This window comes from Varanus komodoensis, unplaced genomic scaffold (genome assembly GCF_004798865.1).
Source record: "Varanus komodoensis strain SLA01 unplaced genomic scaffold, ASM479886v1 scaffold2, whole genome shotgun sequence".
Taxonomy (NCBI): Eukaryota; Metazoa; Chordata; class Lepidosauria; order Squamata; family Varanidae; genus Varanus; species Varanus komodoensis.
In genome coordinates this window covers 7,880,485-7,903,572 of record NW_025335568.1, presented here as the reverse complement: position 1 = coordinate 7,903,572, position 23,088 = coordinate 7,880,485, and the positions used below count along the sequence as shown (strand labels likewise).

General features: G+C 46.2%; 1 protein-coding gene across 5 annotated transcripts in view; it reads left to right on the top strand.

Annotated features, from left to right (window-relative positions):
• The window catches only part of SLC4A4 (solute carrier family 4 member 4), a 199,896-nt gene that overhangs the window by 5,907 nt on the left and 170,901 nt on the right, over positions 1-23,088 (top strand). For 4 of the 5 annotated variants that reach the window (XM_044428220.1, XM_044428217.1, XM_044428218.1 and 1 more), the window contains exon 1: positions 20,025-21,347. The exons of the other annotated variant lie outside the window; for it this stretch is intronic. The gene's annotated coding sequence lies outside the window, so the exon portion shown is untranslated. Of the gene's footprint in view, positions 1-20,024; positions 21,348-23,088 lie in introns of those variants that run through there. 5 annotated transcript variants of the gene reach the window in all.

Below are 23,088 nucleotides of genomic sequence, written 5' to 3'. Positions count from 1 at the left end.
GGTTTGAGTTCTCCACTCCCCGGCTGGCTTTGGGCCAGTCACTGACCCTCGGCCCAACCTACCTCACAGGGTGGTGGTTGTGAGAATAAGATTGAGAGGAGGAGGAGCTTACATCATTCTTGAGTTCCTTGGAAGGACAAAAGGTGGGATATAAATATAATAAATACATTGAATGTATATAAATATGATAAATTAATAGATTAAACAAATGTATATACATATAATAAATTAATACATTAAATAAATAAACCCTGCCTTCTGAATAAGCCCAATAAAGGTGTGGAACAAAGAACTTTTTAATAGTTTTGGGGTACTAGCAGATGAGGGGTGGAAAGCTGTGACGTTCCTTCAGCAGGACACCGTGGAGGCCTGGAGGATGCAGCCTCCCTGATGTGGCTGGGCATCTGGTTTCTGTGTGGGGCACGGATGAAGGCCGGGCACCCACTCCCTCCCCTGCCACCCTGCTCATTTGCCTCTGGGAATTCCTTGCAGCTTCTGGCCACCAGGCGAGTGCTTAGCTTTATTTATTTTTCATATATTGCAACATTTATATCCCGTCCTGTGGAAGCGCTCATCCATGGCTTATGTCTATGGCAGTGCAGAATTCTGGGAGCAGGTCACCGTGTCCTGGCATGCCGGGCAGGACCAGGTCGTGACCCGGTGAAATAGTTTCAACAGCGGGCAGAGCATCAGATGCTGTACCCATCGGCCAAGCTCCCTCGTAGACGCAAACCTTGTCCACGTGCTTACTGGGTGCTCCCACCTTTGTTCCTGCTTCTTTCTCCATCGTGCACCGACGTCATATTTGTGAAAGCCCAGCTTGATGGTGACCTGGCGCTTGGGACTCTCAAGGAATCATGGTGGGAAGGCCATGCGAATGCAGCTTTTATAAGTCCTGCACCTCAGGGTTGTAGCTGCTGTTGTCTGCTGTCTTATTTTTGGGGGTTGGTTGTCTTTTTAGAATGTTTGCAGCTGTCCTTGCTGTGTTATTTCTGCTTTTATGACTGCATTCGTTCTGTTAAGTGGCCACGAGATATTTTAATAAGTAAATAAATGTGAGCCCTTAGGCCTGGGCTCAGCTACCAGTTTGCAAACCAGTTTTGCTCCACGGTGGCCCACAAAAAAGTTATACCCCCTGCTTAAATGTTGCGTGTCCAGATACTGCTCAGCTCTGTGCTTTTAATATTCTAAGTCACGGCTCCATGGATTTTCTTAATGGCCTCTGATGGGTCCCCTCCCAGTATGGAAACCCCAGTAATTCTTCTGGGGACCAAGGTGTGCTCCCCTCAGCCTGCCAAACACGATCAGGAGGCCCTTACATGGTGCCCTCCAAAATAATAAGTGGCTCTCTCACCCCAGTTCTTGCCGTGACCACAGGCAAAGTCTAAACAGTGCTCTAGAATTTCCTGCTGTAGTGACAGAATAAAGAGCAATTGCAGCTGAGGGAGAGTCCTTTTTGGCAATGGAAACGCGAGGAGAAAAATGTCCAGTCCAAGTTGAAAGTGGGGCTGCAGTGGGGTGGGGGCCGATGTGTGTTTTCGTTAACGGGCGATACATTTCCCTGTGTGTGTACAGGACACTCCTAGCAAATTAACGTCTCTGTACATCGGCGAGCTACATTGCTGGCGGGTCCCGTCGGCATTCCATTCAGTGGGTAAGCTTGGACCCGGCACCCCCTGCTTTTTCCCAGCCGTTGTCAAGATTCGAATCTCCTGGTTATCAGTACAACATTTTCCCTTGCTGGTTTTGCTTAATCGGAAAAGGGGCCAGTAGGTTTTAGCAGATAACTACAGAACACAAACCTGGCTGGTTTGTTTGGTTTTTTCCCTGGCTGTTCTCAGCCACTGGCCATTCTGCTTAGGTGCCACTGAATGTTCCCATTGTTTGGGGTGAAGAAGTCGGCAGCAGAATCTCAGCAGGGCTGTTTCTGTGAGCGAAGAGAGTTTGGGTGGGAGAACAATTCATGTAAGATTGATTGGCGGGAGGATATACCTGTTTTCTCCAGAAGAGAGGATGAGGCAGATGGGAGGAGCTGAGAGAGCAGAACAGATGAGAGGCCGTCTGTGGAGAAGTGTAGGCTGGGAAGCAGCTTAGATGGGGCAGAGGCCTTAGGGCAGACTGGGTGGAAGGGAAGAAGGGCTGTGGGGGAGAGCAGGATTCAGGGAAAAAACCCACAGGACCAGAACTGTATTAGTGATGGCCACCAAATTGGGTGGTTTTAATGGGGGATTGGAGAAATTCGTGGCGACCGTGGCAGAGGGGAGGAGGGGGAGGGAATTTGTGGCTACTGGCCTTGCTGGCCATGGGCTTCCTCCTCCACCAGAGGTGGCCTGCCTGCACGCACCAGCTGCTGAGGAGCCTGGGCAGGAGCAGGCCTTGCTCCCATCCTGCTCGAGCGATCCCGGTGTCACTGTGTGAAGGACTGGATGGTCCACGGGTCTGATCCAGCCTGGCTTTTACTGTGCTGACTGAGGGAGAGAGATCACACAGCAGGGTGGTCAGCACAGAGACCTGAGAGCTGGAAAGGAGTGGGAAGTGGTCCGGAGGCTACGAACGTAACTAAAGCTGGTCGCTGTCGGACAATAAATGCGCCAAGGAAGAGAAGCCGGAAGCGGGGAAAATAAGGCCTCAGAGAAGCACAGCTCTTCTGCTTCAGTGTGTGGGAAGGCGTTTTCCCCCTTGAGTCAACTCGGTTTTTCCCCCCATGCAAGGCAAGTGTTTCAGCCAACTGGGTGAGCTGTGTTTTCCTCAAAGTTCAGATGTAAAAGCCGCTTGCAAAATATGTTGTTCCCAAGCTTACCTGCCTGTTAGTGAGGGCGCTAGAACCTAATTGGAGAAAGTTGAGTTTTAAGTTGATTCTCCAAGAGCTCCCTGGATTTCTGCCTGTGAATAGGAAGACTAATAATAATGTAGATGGTTGCTATGACTTGATTAGTGCTAATAAGGATCTCTAACGTTTCAAGAGGGCTGTGAAGTCTGATGCCCAGCAGCTGTGGAGGGAAAAAGGAGAAGGTAAACACAATGCAGCATTTATGATGTCTCAAATATAAAGCATTCCTCTTTCACAGGCATACATGCATCGAGTACCCAATCCATTTAACCTGGAATTAATGAGGATAAATGGATGCGTGCTCTTTGGTAATTACTACAGTCTCTAGTTCTCTTAGTGCAAATTGTTGCAGGCTTTGTAATGTTTGCATTGTTTAAAAGAATGTGTAAATATTGACAAAAATAATGGTTTGCTTGGATAAAATGACAGCTTCTGTGTTTGGCCATCTGTTGCAATGAATGCAGCTGGGGGTCCAGAGTATAAAGGCGCACACAGTGGGGTTAACTGGTCCAGCCTGTCATCCTATTACAGCCATCCAGAAACAGAACTGGCACGCATCCTTGCATCCTGTAAACCAGCGGTCCCCAAACTTTTTGGCACCGCAGGCCAGTTTCGTGGAAGACAATTTTCCACGGACCGGTGTGAGGGGTGGTTTCGGGATGATTCAAGTGCATTGCATTTATTGTGCACTTTATCATACATTGTAATATATGATGAAATAATTATACAGCCCACCATAATGCAGAATCGGTCAGGAGCCGGCTGCACAGTGGGAGTTGGGCGGCGGGCGGGCGGGCGAGGCTTTGTCTGTGTTTCCTGGTGTTAGAACCTCAGACCTGGAGTCTTGTGGGGAGCTCCCGGCCTGGATCCCCTGCACACGCGTTTGCAGGGAGTTTGTGCCCCTAACAGGAGGGGTGGGGCGGCGCTCCTCATCGGGACCCGGTGAGAGTGTCACTGCCTGATGAGATGCGCCAGGACATCCCTGGCTTTGTTGGAGTCCCTGGGCAGCTCTGGGGTTTGTGGTACGTGCCCTGCCATAGCGTTTCGTCCTACAGCACGGGTGCTCATCGGCCCAGAGTGGTGGGAGAGGGCCCCCTCCTGGCTGTGCAGGAACCCAGTGTGTGCCCCTGCATACCCCTTCCTGGCCAGGTGGCTCCTGTTCCTAGGAGGGTGGTTGCTGCTCCTCGTGAAGGCTGGTGCCCGGTGGTGTGGGGTGGTTGTGTCCGTGCTCGAATCAGGGAACGGCAGCGAGTGGGGCTTTGCTTGCTTGCCCACCACTTGTCTCCCCCTGTGCGGCCCGGATCCTAAGATGCCACGGACTGGCACTGGTCTGTGGCCCAGGAGTTGGGGACCCCTCGTTTGAAAGTAGCAAATTCACGGAGATGATTCTCATTTGTGCAGGTGAGAGAGTGGAAGGGAATGCCCTCCCATGCTCCTGCTAGTTCTGATGCAGAATTTGTCAAAAGTGCTGATAGCACTGAACCTTCCCCTTCACAATATATTTTTAGCAGTGCTTAACTGGAAGTTCAGTAAATATCCCCCTCCTGTTTTTTCTGCAGGGAAACTTTACTTCCTGGACATATTCTATGCTAAGTGTTAGAAAATTGGTATTTAAGTCAGTTCCGAGACTCGCAGTTTTTTTCCTGCACTTGCTGTGGTGCAGTGGGTGAAGGTTGGTTTGGGGCTTATTGCAACACACGAGATACAGAAATTCCGGACCCCCCCCCCCCCCCGTATCTGGGAGAAACGCATGTGCTTGAAGCTGGGGAAATGTTACTGGGAATGTAGACTTACTGGAAAGACATGTGACTTGTTCACAGGTTGGAATTTACCCTTAACTTGGGTGTCTAGGAAATATATTTCCTCATGTGCACAGCCCTCTGGCTGGTAGATGCAGTCCAGCCAGACACGGAACAAATAGGAGGCCCAGCTCCAACCTTGGAGGCACACTTTGAGGAAGTTGGAGCACTGTGCTTCAGCCTTGCTCCTGCAGGGAAAAGACCAGTGCCAGCTGATGCTCCGAGGTCACAAGAACGACCTCAGAGAGGTGGAGAGGGGAGGAAGTGGAGGAGTGAGGCTCCACTGTATATAATGCAGCCTGGTGAATATTTTCTTCTCAAGCAGGCTGAAAGGACTTGACATAAATCAGTCTCCTAAGCAGGGTGGGAGGCACACAGAGGTAACGTTTGCCTTAATGCTCCTTCTACTGTTAATAGATTCCCTACAATCTTCCACATTTTTGAAGGTTGCAGGCAGCCCTGTTGGCTTGCTCTTTGTTAGTATTATGTTAAGGTTTTATGGTTTTAGATTGTCGAACACTTGTTGGCTTTTTAGCAAGTGCTCATGTCAGTGATCATGGCAAGAACTCCTGTCCCAAGGATATTCAGTTAGCCCTTCCCTGTTAGTTTTCATGCCGCATCTTAAAGGCTGTTTAAAATTGGAGGTTACCTCTGGCTAAGGAGGCTGTTCTACCTTTCATGTTGAGGTTTTACTGGTTTGGTTGACCTAGTTGGCTTGAATATGTACCTGAATGCATATATTTTTTAAATGCTGATCTTTATGGTTATTGGTGCTTTAAATTTTTTTTGACAGCCTTTTAACTTTTTTCCTGTTTCATAAATTGCTTTGGATTTTTCTTTTCATCAGCCTAGCTAGAAGTATGAGCAATTAAAAACAAGGTAGGTGGAGAATGGTGTTTAAACTCTGGCAGCTCAGAACTTTGGTGCAGATGAGAGGGTAGCCAGCCTTATGTTTTAACAACTCTCCTGATTGTTCGTTGCAGGCTGACTAGGAATTCCGTGCAGGTAAGTGGAGAATTGGAGTTTGCTGACCATCTGTCAGCCTTATTGATTTCCATGCTATTCATAGTAAAAGAAACATGGAAGTCCTTTGTCTCTGTGCCACAAGTCCGCTTGGTGGAAGGTTTTCTGGTTGTGTTTTTGTTCTAATAGCCTGCTAAAAGGTTGCAAGCTGGTTGCAGAATTTGGGATCTGTGTTACCTGCCTTGAAGTGCTAGCCACCAGCTTCTTAGCAGGCCAGCAAAGATTTTTGCAGGCAAGTAGCTTTGTGGGCTTATTTACAAGGCTGTGGTAGGAATAATTGGATTGCTTCAGTTTTGTTCTCGAGTGGAATACCCAACTTTTTATTGTCTGTGGATAAGGATTGTAGCTAATCTTCTCCTTGTTAAGTTGACTTTGAATAAACAGGGGGGTTTTGTTCTTAAACAGGGAAAAGACTTCAGATATAATACTCTCCCACACTTGAGTCTGTAGAGATACTGTCTTCACATGCTGTGCATCACAGTTGAACTGGCCTTCAATCTGCGGTGTAGTTACTTCCCTAATCCAGTGTAAGCTTAAGGGTGCTTTTCAGTTCCACTGAAATCAGTGCAGTTTAAGTCCTTCGGCTGCTAGTGGGGCTTAAGCACAACTGGGTTTGGGCGCATCTGGGTCATACGTGCCAGGTGAGGGGCCATAGCTCAGTGGTAGAGCACATGGTCTGCAAGCAGGATGCCCCAAGCCCAATTCTTGGCATCTCCAGGACGAAAGAATTGCTATTGGGGTTGAACATGCTCGTTGTTGGTGGTTGCTTGAAATGGGGTTATTGTGTTGTATGAACCCAGCTCTGCTAACAAGTTATGGCTTGTGAACCATGAACAACATATGAAGAGCACCTGTAGGCTGGGTTCATAAGTCGTGCCAAGCAACCGTAACAAGGTCTGGACATGCTTGACAGATGCGTAACTGGTTTCTTTGCTGGAATGGTTTCCACCCTCTTCATTCAGTCCTGCTGTTGGCAAGTTTCCCATCAGCCACTGTCCTGCAATACAATCCACACTGGGTGTCCAGAGCAGCTTCTGCAGTAGCTGCTGCTCTTTTCAGGGAATTCTGTGCTAGTGGCATACTAGGACCATGGAAACCACGATACTGGGTTCAGACAATCAGAGAAACCATGGTGAAGCTTGGAAACTGTAGAAAAGATGTTTGTTTCTTACTGTGTTTTATAAAATCCAAATGCTGAAATGCCAGAACAGTGTTTGGATGAAAAGAAAGATCATCCTGCGCAAGAAATCACCGTGGCTTGTTGTGTCTTGCAAACCCACTCATGGTCTGTTGGGTTGTGAGCTATGTATGTGAGGGGATGTCACATGGAGATGGGCAGAGAGCTGTTCTCCCCTGCAGAGGAAGGCAGGATGTGCTCCAAGCTCAGGGAGCCAAGGTTCCATCTGGATGCCAGGAAGCACCTCCTGACAGTCAGGACCCCGAGGGTGTGGAATGGGCTTCCCCAGGAGGTCGTTGAGGCCCCATCGGTGCGGGTGTTCAAGGATAGGCTGGACATGCACATGGTGGGCATGTCGTGAGCAGAGCCGGCAGGTTCCGGAGGTCAGACTAGATGCCTGGGAGACCCCTTCTGACTCTCTCTGTTTCTGTGTTTCTGTATTTTATGTTTCTATGAGTTGTTCATCATGGTTTGTCTGTGCAGTAGGTTCAGACAACAGGTGGTACACTCTCCTGTGAGATACAGACCAAGGAAACAGGTACGGAGTGATTGAAGTCCTCGCACTGCCTCCTTTGAGGTACTGGGGTTTGGTTTTATAGGGGCCTCCCTCTTGACAGCTCATCTGAGCTCTGTGTATACCTGGGACGCCATGAGCTGGTTACCTGTACAGCATCCTGTGAAACTCATGCACCAGAAGAGTCACTGATGGTCTGGAGACCTGGAAACAATCCTGTTTTTGCAGCCGGCCTGATACTGCAGAAATGGGGGCAACACCTCGGAAGACACAGAACTGGCTGCCTTAACCATGATGTGTCAGAGGTTTGGCAGGGCCTTAGAATTAATACCATTTCGGAGAGGTTTCTAAATATGATGGTCACTTGTAGAAACCCTGTAAGGTTCAGATGGGGCAATGTTGTAAATGTCTGTCTCAAATAAGTTAAGAAACCAGGAATGGGAAAACAGGAAAAGCCAGTATAAAACCCGTCTGGCTACTCTGTGACCCACGTAGATATGTGCCATTCTTTAATGTGCTGGCGCATTTATCATGCACTTGCTGGGGCTTTACGCTTCTCAAAATAGTACCTGTCCTGTATCACATCCCTTTCCAAACTTCCTCTGTATGTGGGCATTTTTCTTCCTGCTTTAACAGGACCTTTGTTACAATTTGTTGCATAAATAAGTGATTGTGACAGTTGGGAAATAATATAGAGCATTTCTTTCCTTGTCATAGTGTGTTCCTTTCTATGAGTATTGCTTATCATGTAAATATGTATCTTGGACTCCTTGGTGGTTATTGTTTGTCCATTGCAAGAGGTCTGAAGGAGTACTGTCTGTCTGTCTTTTCAAAGGTAGAATAGAAAATTAGGGGGCTTTGCATATAACTTACCCAAGAATGCATAAAGTTGTGTCTTTCCATGCTCAAAGGACATAGTCTTAGTTTGAACATTGTCAGGTTGGATTTTTACTAGTTTGGAGCAAGGAAAGGTAGTCATTGCAACTTCTGGGACCATGGCTGCACATTTGTAATTCCCAAAGCTGCCAGGAAGCAGCAGCACACTCACATTGGCATTGATGGTGAACTGATATGTGGACACCTGGACATGTGGATCTCTTTATGGAAAATGATCCATCTCTTCACACTGATAAAGGCAGTAGGTCACTTGCCATCTTCTTAAAATCCTGAGAAAGAAGGGTATGTGACTGCTTACAGAAAACAGTTTTAAGACTCTGAGGGGATCTGTTGGAGACATATAGGTACATGAGGGGGTGTCACACGGAGGTGGGTAGAGACCTGTTTTCCACTGCAGAGGAAGGCAGGACATGTTCCAGCTAAGTTCAGGGAACCAAGGTTCAATTTGGATGCCAGGAAGCACTTCCTGACAGTCAGGACCCCGAGGGTGTGGAATGGGCTTCCATGGGATGTGGTTGAGGCCCCATCGGTGAGGGTGTTCAAGGAGAGGCTGGACATGCACATGGTGGGCATGTCACGAGCGGAGCTGGCTGGAGCCGGGGGTCAGACTAGATGGCCCAGAAACCCATTCTGACTTGCTCTGTTTCTATTGCTAGGTATGATCTGAGCAGAAGCTCAGGCTGGCTGTGCCAGGCCTAGTGGGGCACCTGCCTCAGGCGGCAGATGTTGGGAGATGGCAGTGAGGCTTTGGAGGAGAGAGTTGTGAGGCTTGCGCTCCATATTCTGAGCTTCCAGATGTTGCCCTATTTCCTTCCTATTGAAGAAAGAGTTGATGGCCTCTGCAGGCAGCTGTTATATTTGGAATTAGGGGAATAGCATCTTAAGCAACATGTTCTGAGCCTGCCCAGATAGAAACAGAAGGGACAGCTGTTACTACACAAAGATGCCATAGATGTTCATGTGCTGAACAGCTTGCCCGGCTGTCCGCCCCTTGCCTCTGCTGTTTGCTGTACTTGTGAAGGGCGAATAGGTCGTCCCAAATGCCCTTGCGGTATCCTGCCACTTTGGCCCCAGGAAGTCTGGGCCCTCTTCATGGCCGACTCAGGCGTGAAGTTCAGATTCTCTGAAGGGAGCTTGCTTTATTGATTCTGACTGCTTATGGTGTCTCCTGGCCTCAGCTTTCTGCTCTCAGTACCTTTCTTTTTCTGTCTTGGGCCATTGAGCCAGCACGCAGTTGGCCCTTCAGCCTGCTTCCAAGTACCTTGTGTTCACTTTGCTCGCTGAGGTTGATAACTAAAATTAAGATCCAAGTTCTTTTGGATCTTGGTGGTGTAATAACTCTGAGTATGTGCAGTTTATTGGCAGAGCTTGTGGAGTGCAGCAGGGAACAGTATAAAAGCAGGATGCATCTGAAGGCCTGCAGGTTGTCTGTTCAACTATCAGCCCTCGCATTTCATATGCAATATTACATCCATATTACATGCAATATTACTTATAGAAAAGAGCCAGTTCTCAGCATTCTGGGCTGGATTGGACAGTATTTTCTCCTGAACTAGCCTGTGTACATGGAGGGAAGTGAGAATGCTTCTGCTGCCTCTGCTCTTCCAAAAAACTTGTCCCACCTCTGGCATTCACACAGGCTCGTAATGTCTGAATGGGGCCTTTGTTCATGAGTCCAGCATGCATAGGCTTCGTGGACATAGTTTCTCTCGTGTGCTCTCACTTTTGTCTGTGGGTCCTGGGACGAGACTGTCCAGTCTCCTGTCATGCTTTAGTGTGACCAAGAGGCAAGCCAGGTGTGGGGCTGTGCAGTGGGTCGCCAGAGGAAAGGACTACGCTGAAATTCACCAGCCCCTTCTGTCTTCTGGCTGTTGCTCTTCTGGCTGTTGCTCCACCATGGTGCCCCATGTTGGCGAATGCTTGCCCTCCTTCTAGTAGACCTGCTACCTTCCCGTTACCTTACCTGTCTTCCTTGCTACCTTACCTACCATTTTGCCTGAGCCTGAAATCGGTGAATGGAAAGAAGCAGAAGGTGTGTTTTTGTCTCTTCCATCCATCCTGTCTTTTGGCATGAAGTCTTGCCTGAATGTCGATCAGCTCCTCCACAGCTCAGGGGCTTTGGAGGGCAGCCTTATTTTTATGGTCGAATGTCAAATATCTTGCTTGGGCTGCAACGTAGGACTGCAAAACATGCAACGTAGGACTGTAAAACACGTAGTCTAGCAGAAGATCTGTGTGCAGGGGTGCTGCAGGCAGGAAGCCTGCCTCTGTAGACATTGGGAGCTTGCCTGCGGTGATCCTGCCTTGGCTGAAGTTGCACTGGGGAGTTATACTTTGAGCCCTGTTGTGTCTAATGCCAGCTTCCCATGACTGTTATATTTAAATCACTTGGCTCATCGGTTCTCACCTTTTAGCAGTATTTCCTAATGGGCTGCTCCCACGGTGCTCCCTATTATGGAACACAGTGAGTCATGTGCCGCATGCAAGTCGGCTTCAGGCTGGTTTGCTATTTCCCTGCCAGGTGTGCTGGCATACCATCTCACCTGCACAGCTTTTGCAAGATCTTCCCGGTGGCAATGACTTCAATGGAGCATTCCCCTGCTTGGCACCTTCCTGTTGTGCTGGATTACAACCCTCATCATCCTCTGCCAGCACAGGAGGTGGGGGCTGATTGGATTTGTAGTCCAACACATCTGGAAGGTGCTGCGTTAGAAGGCTGCTTTAAATATGTATTTAGCACAACCTGCATCCATTTCCCCGAATGTCGTAGCTTTAATGGCGTGGTCTGTTGGCCTTGAGAGAACGAGGCTGTTTCAGAACTGATTCTGGGCTCTTGCTGCAGAATCTCTGGCCTGTTGCAGAATATATTGCAGCATATACTAGGTCGGTGCAGAATCCCAGAAGATAGCCTAGCAGTTAGGGACTCGCTTGACTAACCGAGGCTGCGTTGAACTTGGCTTGCAGTTGCCCAGACGTGGTCCCCACGGCTGCTTTGTGTGGGCTGCCCTTGTTTTCCTTTGCAATGCAGGAGGAGTGTGTGTGAGAGAGGAGGCTCACTACTAAAAGGACATGCTGCCGCTTTGTCGCTACTGTGCATGGAGGAGGAGCAGAGGGTGCCTTTTGCCGCTGCAAGTTCGCTCTCTCTCCTTCCGGGACTCGCAGACAAACGTCCAGTGGCATGGGGAAAATGGGCAGTGAGGGCAGAGCAGGGGTAGCCACCTGCACATTTTATTTTGAAGCTTGCTCTGAAAACCATCTTGCCCTTCTTCACCTTCTGTGGATAATGCGTGTGGGTGTTTAATTTTTACCCAGAGGGGAAAAAATGACTTTGACACCTTTCTGCATTTTGAGTCCAAATCCTGCCCATATACCCAAGTCAGAAGCTTAATTTTAGTTCCTGCAGTGCAAAAGGGGAAAAGGTGCCTATAAGCTCTTCTTTTTTTGGCTTGTAAACGTTTTTCTTTAATTAGAGTATTAGCAGAGAGAGGCAAGCAAGCTATTCTTGGCTTGAAGTAGAAAGCTAATGTAAGAATGCTCACGGACATGGGATGGGAGGAAATGCCACCCTTGGAAAGGGTAGGGCTGCCTTTAATATTTTTTATTCAGAGCATTATATGGGTGCAAAGACATAGGCCTGGGGGATGCCGGTGGGAAATGCAATCAGGGTTTGATAAAGCACTTGAAGAAAGAAAAGAAGGATTACCTGCCTGATTACTGAAAGAATTAGCATGGGGGAATTGGTGGTGGAGGAAAACTATATCCCCTTTTGTTTAGAAATTGGAATTGACTTCCAAAGTGGGGCCAGGGCTCTGCTCACAAATGCAGCCTTGCACACTGAGATTGCAAGTGTGCATTTTTTCGCCCTCATTGCTTGTGAGGGTGAAAAAAATCTCTCTTGAGTGGTCCTGCTTTAAAGGGGGGTATTGTCGCTGCTGTGACTGAATGCCCCTCAAGTAGAAGCAAGAACAACCTGCAGGCAGAAATTTAGCCACTCTCAAGGCAAGTCAAGCTAGAAGCCTTCTGTTTGATACCTACTTTTCCATGTGGAGGGAATGTTTTGTGTGGAGGAACAAGTTTGCTCAAATCAGGCTGAGAGTGTCAGAAAAGATGCCTGCATCATCCAGAGGAGGACAAAAGAGAGCACAGAACCACATGACTTTTATGTATGTTGACTCACATGTGGAGATGCAAATTTTAAAAAATAATTGCTTCAGTTGGACTAGAAATGCAATAGTTTGTGGGGAAGACTGAACAGAAGGCTTGTGTGCCTGCTTTTAAAGCAGACCGAGGACTGTCCTTTGATAGCCCTTCAGATAGTTTGGTGGTGCATTCTAGCTGTTGGTTTGCAAGTACGATAGCAACTAAACTGAAAATTCTGTTGGGCTGATTTAAAAATTGTGTACTCCTTCTCTAGCATAATCTGGCCTTGGTCCTAGGGGTACTGGGTCCACTTAGTAGGGCCACAAGGAAATCCAGGATAATGAGTGCAGATAACCAGAGCTTCCTGTGGCCTTTTAAGCAGCTATAGATGCTGAATAGATGTGGGATGCGAAAGAGCCTATTGCTAACACCTGTTTGCTGCACTGGGGGGATGCAGGGACCACCCCGCTCAGTTGGAGTCGACTTGGTCCCATGGAAAATATCATGTAATTGGAGGCTGATTTATGGGTACTAATTCTGCTGGGCAAAGGCTGCTGGAGTCAGGACACCGTTCGTCTTTGCAATAAGGCCCGGAGGTGGTGCTTTCTACTGATCTGAAGTCGGGCCAAGGTCACCCTCCGAGCTCCTGACTGACTAAGGATTTGAAACCAGGCCTCTGATTCCTTAATAGCCATTGATACTGTAACTCACGTAACCCAGTAAGAATTTTAGTTAGTCTCCTGCATGCTCTGCAATAAAGGGAGAAGGTGTGCCAAGTGAGGTCAGATTTGGTGCCAACATTATCTGCATAATTTCATGCTTCTTCCCCTACTCACTGGGAAGGGCATGAAGCGATGCAGAATGGGAAAGACTTGCCCATGGCAAATCTTGCTTTGTCCTCCCCCACCTGTCCTTTCTGGCGTCTGGAATCTCAGTGTATTTCCCACACATTTTTAATTAATCTTTAAGCAGTAGGCACATGCTCTTATTTTAAACCACAGTGAGGTTTAGAGGATTCTGAATCCTGGAGTGTCCAATATGAATTTTTTGCACTTCCGCTGTGCTGCAATGGTTTAAGCCTTTGGCTGGTGTTGGTTCTTCTTGCCACCCCGCTCTCTTCTCTCTGCCCAATTTAGTATTGGAACCATTGTTTCTGCTGGCTCTGTGATTTCGTGTGCCTTCAAGCAATGGGACCCTGAGCTGCTCCAGGTCCAGGGACCTCTGGGCAAAGTATTCTCTGCTGGTGGCAGAAGCAAGTCCCTGGGGGCTTGCAGGCACCTTTGATCTGTCCTGAGTGTCAGGCCCAGGGTCTGCTGAAAAGGAAAGCCGGGGCTGCAGGCTGCCTGGAGGGCAGGTGGGTCCCAGTGCAGCAGGGGGTCTTGAAGCCGCTTTGCATGCTGCGCAGGACCTGGGGGTGGCTCCTCCTCGCCACTGTCCTTCACCGGCCTGCATCTGCCTCCAGTAGCAGCAGTCGCTTCCCCGGTGCTGCTCTGTCCTGCCATCACCTGCTGTGGGGAGAGCCAGCGAGCACATAGACAGTTGCTTCCTTGAAGTAGCTCTGTCGAGGAGCGGGGCCCTTCTGTGTATAGTTGTGCTACACCAAGTGGCAACTCGGAAACTCGGACTCTGGGTGGCAAGTCTCTGCACTCGAGTGTGTTTCTTTGCAGAACTGCAACCAAGTTGACTCGCTGCTCTTTGATTGTTTTAGTATTTGTTCCTAATTCTCTAAGGTATGTTTGCTCCCCATGCTGGGTTTCTCCTTTGTAACCTAACTATCAGGATGTGTTTTTTGGTATTCCTGTTACTTTTATTTCTCCCAGTAGTAATGCAAAGTAATTCTTGAGTTTCGAGCAATGAATAATGTTCATAATACTTTTCTGGGATAAAATCAGACCATATCTTGGCTCACGTGTACCTTTTTGTGTGAATGCTGGCATCATCACAATATGATCATATTGATGGTTCCGAGTTGCATTAAGTTGCAGAAGTGCTTCTGAGCGTTTTTTGCACGCATGCTTGTGGCTTGGAAGTTGTCCTAACTGGAAGTTACATAAAAAAACTTGCAACATCTTGCAATACATTTGGCACAAGGATGAAATACATTTGTGCACTGATTTCTTGTGCCTCTGTCTCTGTGAGTACAGTGAGATTTTCTGTTGTGGATTGTTTAGATCTTTCTTGTTGCATTCAGAAGTTGAGCGCTGTGCCAAGCATCTGCTTAAAGATGAATTGCGTGGCACCCACCGTCCAAGTGCACATGCTTGCCACTCATACAGTCTTGGAAACAGAGGGGCAGGGCTTAAATTGCCAGAATGTGCAGACAGCTCAGCTCTCTTCCTTGAGGCACACATTTTGAGAAGCATTTTGCAGGGATGTGTTGTGGCCAGAGTGTGCTAAAACCGTCATCCTACCAGCATGAGAGGTGTAATTTTGGAGCAAGATTATGAGCTGCCCTCCGTGAACTGAAAAATGGCAGGCTGGAAACTTTCAGGTCACAGAAGAGAACAGGGCGACTTCCCACGAACTTGCTGCTCCCTTGTTAGATTGATCACACAGGTGGACTTGCTTTAAGAGCAGTTTTGCATGCTGTCCTTCTCTGCCTTCTTGGAATAGACCCACAGTTGTCTGAATTGGCTTTAGGTTTACAGTGAGTTAAAGGTTCACTTGCCAAACGTCATTGCATGTGTTAAAACAGTTCACATCACACCTCTGCTGTGTTATTGCTCTTAAATGTTAGCCTTCTTCTGATCGTAAAGCAACAAGTATGAATCCTGGAGGTTTTTGAGGAGAACCATACAAACACACAGACAAGGACTTAAAATACAGTTTTGCCTGCACAAATGTTTTCTGCTCTAAAAGCTTTTTAAAACCGTCGGGAGAAAGAATGTGCAGGCCTCTTTTCTTTTAGCTTACAGGCATAAATGTGAATTCTGTCACCAGGGCAAGATCTGAGGGTCAAGAGAAGTAGAGGATTATTGCTTCGGATATATCTAGTGGTGGTTTATTTAAAGCAGCTCTTCCAAAGCCTGTATAAAACCATTCCAGGGTTTTGTTGCCAAGTGATACCTGCTTTTAACTTAGAGCTTTTCCAAACAATGCTTTGCATGTGTGCTTCTGACAGTGAAGGAGTGGGCTTCACGGGACTGACAGACTTTTTCTGCTCCCTTTCCTTACCCAGGAAAGAAACTCAAGCATGATCCAGGGGGAGCCTGCGTCTGTCTGTGTAGGGGAGGGATTGTGACTCGGGGTAGAGCCCATGTCCTGCATGCCAAAAACTCCAGGTTCTGTCCCAGGCATCTCTCCCAGTGAGCTGGAAAAGCTGCTGCTTGAAGCCCTGCAGAGCTGCTGCCAGCCTGTGTCAGCTGTACTGGGCTAGAGGAGCTGATGCTGCCAATTTAAGTGGGGCAGCTGTTCCCAATGCAGAGGGTGGGCATGTCTCCCTTGCTCTTGAAAAGGGAATCAGTCAGAGAGCCTTAGGCTTGCCTCTGATCTGTCTCAAATTCTGGGAGCAAAGTTTGGTGTGGATCTTTTTGTCATACCCAGTCCAAAATCAAGGCTGAGGGTGTCCATGAGACTGGCGATTGTTTTTATTATCCTCTTTAACTGTTTTTTGGTGTGATAGGGTTGAAAAATTGACTGATGGCCTCACAGGGTCCAATCCAGAAATACATTTTTTAAAAGGTTTAACCTGGACAGGACAGTCCTATGGTGCAGACGCAGTTTGGCGGAATGACAAGAAAAGTGGAGAATTAGGTTTTTCTTTGAAAGTTTGGATTTGTTTCTTTTTTACATTGTCATTCAGATTGTCCCACAGTATTAGGCAGGTTCAGAAATCATGCGTGGCAGGCAAAACCACTGATCTTAGCCATTGTGGAGTAGTTCAAATATAAGGACGTAAGAAGAGCCAGCTGCATCACACCAGTGGCCTATCGAATCTTGTGTTCTGTTCACACAACCAGACGGCTGCAGGAAGCCTGCTGTTAAAGGTCTGTGGGAATGAGAAAGCACAAGCCTGATATCAGCGGCTGGATCTTCAAGGCAGTTTTATCAGAGTTAAACCAAATGGTTTAGAAAATTGGAATCACGACAGCTTAGGGTGCTGTCCTTTAAGCTGTAGAGACCACCTGTCCTCTATAAAGTAGGCTCATGGGCCCTGCAGTCCACAGCTTAGTGCAAAAGCCGAAGGGCTGCATTCAGTGCCGGTCATTTGTATCTCTGCTTGAAGGCTTTCTGAGAACCAGCCTGGGAAATGCTCCAGCCAGAATAGAGTGCATCCTGCTGACTCCAGCTTCCATAATCTCAATCCCTTTGCTGTGCTGGCTGGGGTTGATGGGCACTGGAGCGCAGCAGCATCTAGAGGAGCTACAGTTTCCTTTATCCTGCTCAGAAGGAAGCTGGTCCAGATAGCCCATTTAGTCGAAGAAAGCAGCCACAAGATACTGGGCATATGACCTGGCATAAAAGAGTTGCTTTGTCACCGCAATCTGTGAGGGAAATAGCTCCCCTGCAAAGAGGCAGCCTGTAGCCGTGCCTGTCTCCTTTCGGGCCATTGTTGATCTCCTGAATTCTCCCAACCCCCTTTTCGCCCCTCCCGCCGCCGTATTGTACAATTTGCCAGTTCCCCCTCTGGCCGTTGAGCGCTTTCAGGTTGGCGTTTGCTTCGAGGCCTCAAAAACGGGATGGCAACCCCAGTCAGGAGAGGTTTGAACGCACCATGCCGGTACTGGCACATGTGGCACAGCCCCCCTCCTAAGAAGGGGGCGCCCAAGATGACTTTGCAGTTGCCGAGTCATAAAAACTGGAATGTAACAAACGTGTTCTAATGGTGTTTTAATGTGCCGGCAATAAAATGAAAGCCGCTCCTAAGCCAGCAAGACCTGCTTGCCACCCAAAGCCCTGCTTGAATAAACATATCTTTGCTTGATGGTGGAAGGACAGCAGGAGGGGGCAACTTGGCAGGAAGATGGGAATATAGTCAGGCTGCTTTCCTCAATCCACTGTTCTCAGCCTACTGTTGGGTTTTGGTTCACATCAGCAAGCTGGCTCAAGGTTAATGGCGGTTTGTGTCTCACACATCTGGAAGGCACCAGCTTAGCAACAGCTGCTGGAAAGAATTATCCCAGAATTTCTAGGGTGTTTGTGTGCATCATTTAGGCTAAGAGGGCTTACTTTGGCCACTGAGCAAGTTCAAGGTCGAGATACACCTATTTATTCCTGCAACAAACCCAGGACAGTTTACCGAATCCTCCGAATCCTCCTCCATTTTACTCACAGCACATCTGTGAAGGAAGCTGGGCTGAGATTCAGTGGTGGCCCAAGCTACTCGGAGTGCTCCATGGCTGAGTGGAGGTTAGAACCCAGACCTCCTGAGTCCATGAGATTCAAGCCATGGGCTTCCACCTCAAAAAACCTTTTTGTCTACAAGGAGTTTGCTTAGTGGTATGCCAAGCTTACTTTCCCCTTAGGGCATGTTCTGGCTGCTGAAAAACCCACCTTTTCTTTGCTGTTCCTTTTCAAAATACAATTCTAATTTTATTTATTTGATAGATTTATTTACCACTTACCCTATTTTTAAAAAAATCTCTAAGTGGTTTACAAAGAAAGCTTCAAAAGTACTAAAACACCTTATCCTAGATATGAAAAAAATATAGAAAATCTCTAATCACATTAAGACCAAATACTGAAACCGTTGTGGCTAAAAAGTGAATTGAGAAGCACAATCCGTCAGGGATGGCCTTGGTAAAGAGGTGATACTCTAGTTGGTGCTTAAAACCCGCCATAGTTGGTGCCTTCTGAATAAGTCCTGAAGTTGTAATTTACTAGCATATTCCAAGATTCAGTACAGCATCATGGGATGCAAAATCTCCAGTACGCAGCTCAGTTGCTCTTACAGGAGAAGAACTTAGCAGCTTCTCCAGGGATTCCACTGGGTTTTCCTTGTTTCAGAAATGAGTTTGACCAACTGGATGGGCTTTTAAAACAGTCCTTCTGGACTGATAGAGTATAGGAGACAAGTTGTGGAAGAACGTACAGAACCCTGGGATTTTTTTACCTCTCCTGGAAGGCAGAATTTTCAGGAAAGCATTTATTTCCATGGATACCTGCAGATTTTCCTGCAGAAACACAGTTGAAAAGTTTAGGAGCTGTAGAAGAGTAAGACGTTAGGGGCCCCAGTCCAAGAAAAAGCCTGCATGTGGGTGTCTGCTTCTTAAAACTCATCTTTCTTGCTGGATTGAACTGATAAACACTGGGGCAGCTCGTGACTTCCGTTTTGTTTAGGCAACCTCATCTGAACTCTGTATCTACCTCCATCTTTTCTTGTGTAGACACATGACCCCTCTTGGAATGTAAAGGTATTTTGGAGGCAGCAGGGGGGTTCAGTGGTTTAGGAATGTGTGTGGGAAAATATTATTTGAAAGTATAGATAGTGCATGTTGATTTATTTTTGCAAGGCACCCTGGTTTCCAGTGAAGGATATGTTTATTCTGACCTATTAATTGAAGCTTCCTACTTGTATTGAGAAATTCTTTTTCAGTGAGACTGTGCATGAGTCATTGGTGGACTAGGGCCCTCCACCAATCTGAATAATTCTACTTGATGCACCAACTGCTTTTTAAGTGATAAATCAATTAAATAAATTTTGCATAATACCTAAGTCTTCATAATGGCATCTTTGTGGGATTCTAAAGGGAGTCTAAGGTAATTATTTCCTTGATGGCATTTTAACAAATAACATGATACTAATGTTACAGAAGGTTTTCTTTAATACATGGTTTTTCATTCTTTATTTCAGTAAGATAGGATTTCCACCCTCCCCTCCAAACCATTCAAGTGTGTCTTGACCTGAAGGTGTGTTAAATCTTGTCCTTAGCAATTCTGATAAGCAAGTAAGGCTTTAGGTGTTTAACAGTCAAAACTTTCAGATGCAGTAGAGCCTCTGCTTTTCAGCCTCTGTGTGGTGATGCATTCAAATTTTGCTTCCACAAATGGAACTGGATTGGATTGGAGTCCTGAATTGCCCAAGTCAATGCAGAAGTCCATTTTTGAAGCCCCACCTTAGCTCACCTTTTAAGATCTACCTCGACTCAGAAAAAATCTGGAAAGGGTAGGGAAATGTCACTGAATTAGCTAGCATATTGTGTCGAAGGTGCTTTAGATTATGCTTGATAATCCCTTGTATGAAAGTTCGATGGCTGACTGGAGGAATTCCCTTAAAGACATCTAAATGTGGCTTTGAAGGGGTTCTTCAAGGGCAGGGCAACTGTAACTTGTACTCATCCAGCATGTTGAGCCGAGACTGCACTGGACGCCTGTTGTCCATTCACGGGACAGGATCCTAGACTGAACTATAACACTGGATTGCTGTGGAAGTGCAGACGAGAGACAGGGGGAGTGTGTTTCCAAGCTCCACTGGGAAAATATGGGTGTGATGAATGTATCATCTTGCCTTTTCCCAGCCAGGTCTTGCTTTGCAGTGTCCGTCACTCTCAGTTTGTATAGCCGGCAGATCTAATTTCGCAATGGGTTGAGTGGTAACAGACTCTTTCTGCGTAATTCTAACATTTTGCTCATGGATTGACCAACGGGCAGTTGGTATTAATGGAGCTCCTGTTCTTGCTTTCTCCCACATGCTCCCGGTCTTCCTCCCTTCCCGGCCTCTCGCGTATGTTTCTTTACAGCCCTGTTCTGACCTCACTGACTGCAAAGGGAGTGATATTTCAGCTGCGCTGTTTGATTGGACAGGGTGAACACTACCCATATAGGTTCCTCCGCTGGCCGACATGCCTTTGGTGTTTTCACTTTCAGGCTTTTCTAGGTTTTCTCCATGCAGGTTTCGAAAGCAACCAGGAAGTGACAACAATCAAGCTTTCTCTCCCTCAGTGAGCTGGAATTTTCTGCCCAGAGATTCCCAAGACTGCAGCTGAGCTCTGAACTTTGATTTTGACACAGAGATGCTGTAAAGATCTTGTGTACCGAGCTTTTACAAGGGCACATGTATTGCTAGTGTGGTTTTAAACAGGGAGAGTAAGGACGGAAGAAATGCTTAGGTTGGAGATTAGGGAGCTAGAAAAGGAGCGAGTGTAAATTTTCTTGGGAGTGTACAGCCATGGCATGTAGCAAGAAATAAATGAGATATTTTGGGAATGTGAGAGATGAAAATAGATGTTAAACAGTAATGCTATGAATGTTCATTGCATTGCATTTATATCCTGCCTTTTTTCCTCTTCTGAGGAATGCAGGGCAGCTTACATAGTTGCATTTTACCCTCACAGCAAGAACCCTGTGAGGTAGGCTAGGGCTGAGAGGCTGTGCCTGGCCCAGAGAGCTTTATGGCTGAGTGGGGACTCCCAGCTTCCCAGTCCAACACTCCAACCACCCTACTGGCTCTGATAGGTGATACAGCTGATAATGCGATTGGCATGGAAACTGCAAAGAAAAAGCAGACTATTAGAGTTACTAAAATTAAAGAATGAGATAATAATTTCCATGGTGACAGAAGAGATCTTATGAAAGTTTATGGAAATCTGGATTTTTCTGATAACCTATTTGTGAGAGTAGTTTTAGATTCTTGCAGTACAATCCTGTGCACAGTGGTCTGGAAATAAGTCCCTTTTAGTTCTGTGGCACTTTTGCCCAAGTAAGGGAGGATAGGATCACAACCTTCATAAGCTGAATATTTCCCAAATCTCTTCTGGTCATGAAAACAATTAGGCATATATAAAGCTCAAGCAGTGACACAGTTACCTTCATATTCAATATGGGAGTTATTTAGGAGCAGACCGAACACAGATAGAGAACAAATGAATATTAGACTTTCTTTAATTAGATCTGATTAGACTTAAAAGTCTCAGACAAAGTTTTTTTTAATTTTTTAGTCTTATAGTCTCTCTGTAATTACAGTTCTATATAAAGCTAAGCATTATATGGTATGCTGCTTTGAAAACCTCAAATTTGTGGATTAGAAAGGTATGTATAGACTTTGTAACTTTCTTATCTGAAGTATATTGTCATACGTTGTCATATATAGTTATCAAGTTTGTGATAGTGTAACAATATTTGCAGCTTTAAGAAAACAGTGACAGTGTCTACAGCTTCCCATGCAGTCCTAACACAGAAGCATGCAGATGCCGCAAGACCAGGTTAATGTTAATTGATTAGAAGCTTGGAATATTGGTTGAGTTTACAGGTATTTGAGGACAAACTACAGTGAATTTGCTTGCTCCACTTTTCCTCCAGCACAATGGGAAGAAAAACATAAGACGTTTCTCCTGGTTTAGATTAGACACAGCCATTTGAACCTGGACACACCAAGCTTAGTCTTAACTATGGTTAAGACAGAACAAGATAATGGGCTGTTGGGAACATTATATTTTAAATGCTGGAATAGTTTGGGTTCTGTCCAGTCTTAAGCCTAATTAGTAGGGTCATTAAATGGATGGGTCTTGAGTTGGAGTAATAATGAATACAGCCCCTTTCTGTTAGTGGCAGAGTCTGAAAGTTATCTGACCTTCAAGAATGTTAGGACTTTAATAATCAAAATTACAGGATGTACACTTCCTGGTTTGGTTTATGTAAATAATCTTATAGCTATGGATGTTGAAGTAATTTGAAGGAGATAGTGAGAAGTTAGTTTAATCTACATTTCAATACAAGGTTAACAATTGGTAACTTTCCAAATTTAAATGCAAGTAAGGTGCAGTTTGTTATTGAAATCTGTACATTTCTAAGTGTGGGATGGAATTCGCAAAAAGAAGTGTACTTGAAAATGTGGACAGTTTGAAAAATTGTACTAAAATGCAGATTTTAAAAGATTCTCATGAAAATGCAAATACATGTTCATGCAAACTGAAAAACAAAATGAAACACAATGTGATGTAGAAACAGAATATAATGGACTTAGCTTTGGAAAAAGCAAACCTAAATGAAATTGAGCTTGACAGAACCTCCCATCCTTCAGGGGAGGGGGGATTGTGTATTCAGCATTACTGTGGAGTATATTTTATTTTGCTGCAAGGTCTTGAGTTGGATTTAGTTGATTATAAATTTTGCATTTTGCTATGTTATGGATTGTGATATGTTGAAGACACCTTTTGTACAAGGGTGTGGTTTAAAGATGATAACAGTGATTAAAATTGAGATTGTGGGAAAATGGAAAATACCAGGTGTTCTAATAAAAATAAACATGGAAACTGGCTGGCATCAGGTTACTTAAATGTACCAGCTGGATCTGGATCAGCACTGGAAAGAAACGCTGAAATAACTTGAAACAAAAATGGAAACCATTCATTTGCTTATGAAATCTGTATGGGTGACAGCAGGAAGTCTCTCAGTTTATCTTTCTGTACTGCTATAAATATCCTTTGCATTTACCCTCCCCCCAGTGATTGCATTTTATTCATTATAGGTCATTATTCCTGTAATGAATGTATTTAGAATAGAATTTATCTTCCTCATGGAAAAAGCAAAGCAAGATAAAATGTAAGGGCGAACCCGTGAGAGCACATTGAGTATGTCACTGAATAAACTCTTTGAGACACAGATTTTGGGGGCGCCTCTGGAGCAAGGGGGGCAGGCAGGCCATTGCCAGTAAGTGGGGCGAGGCATGCCTGCCTTAGCTGAGCAGACTGTTCCACAGCGTTGAGGTTCCTGTAGCAAAAACCTCTGCTTGGTTCCGTGTGACTAATGGGGTGATATCCTGTATTAGTCT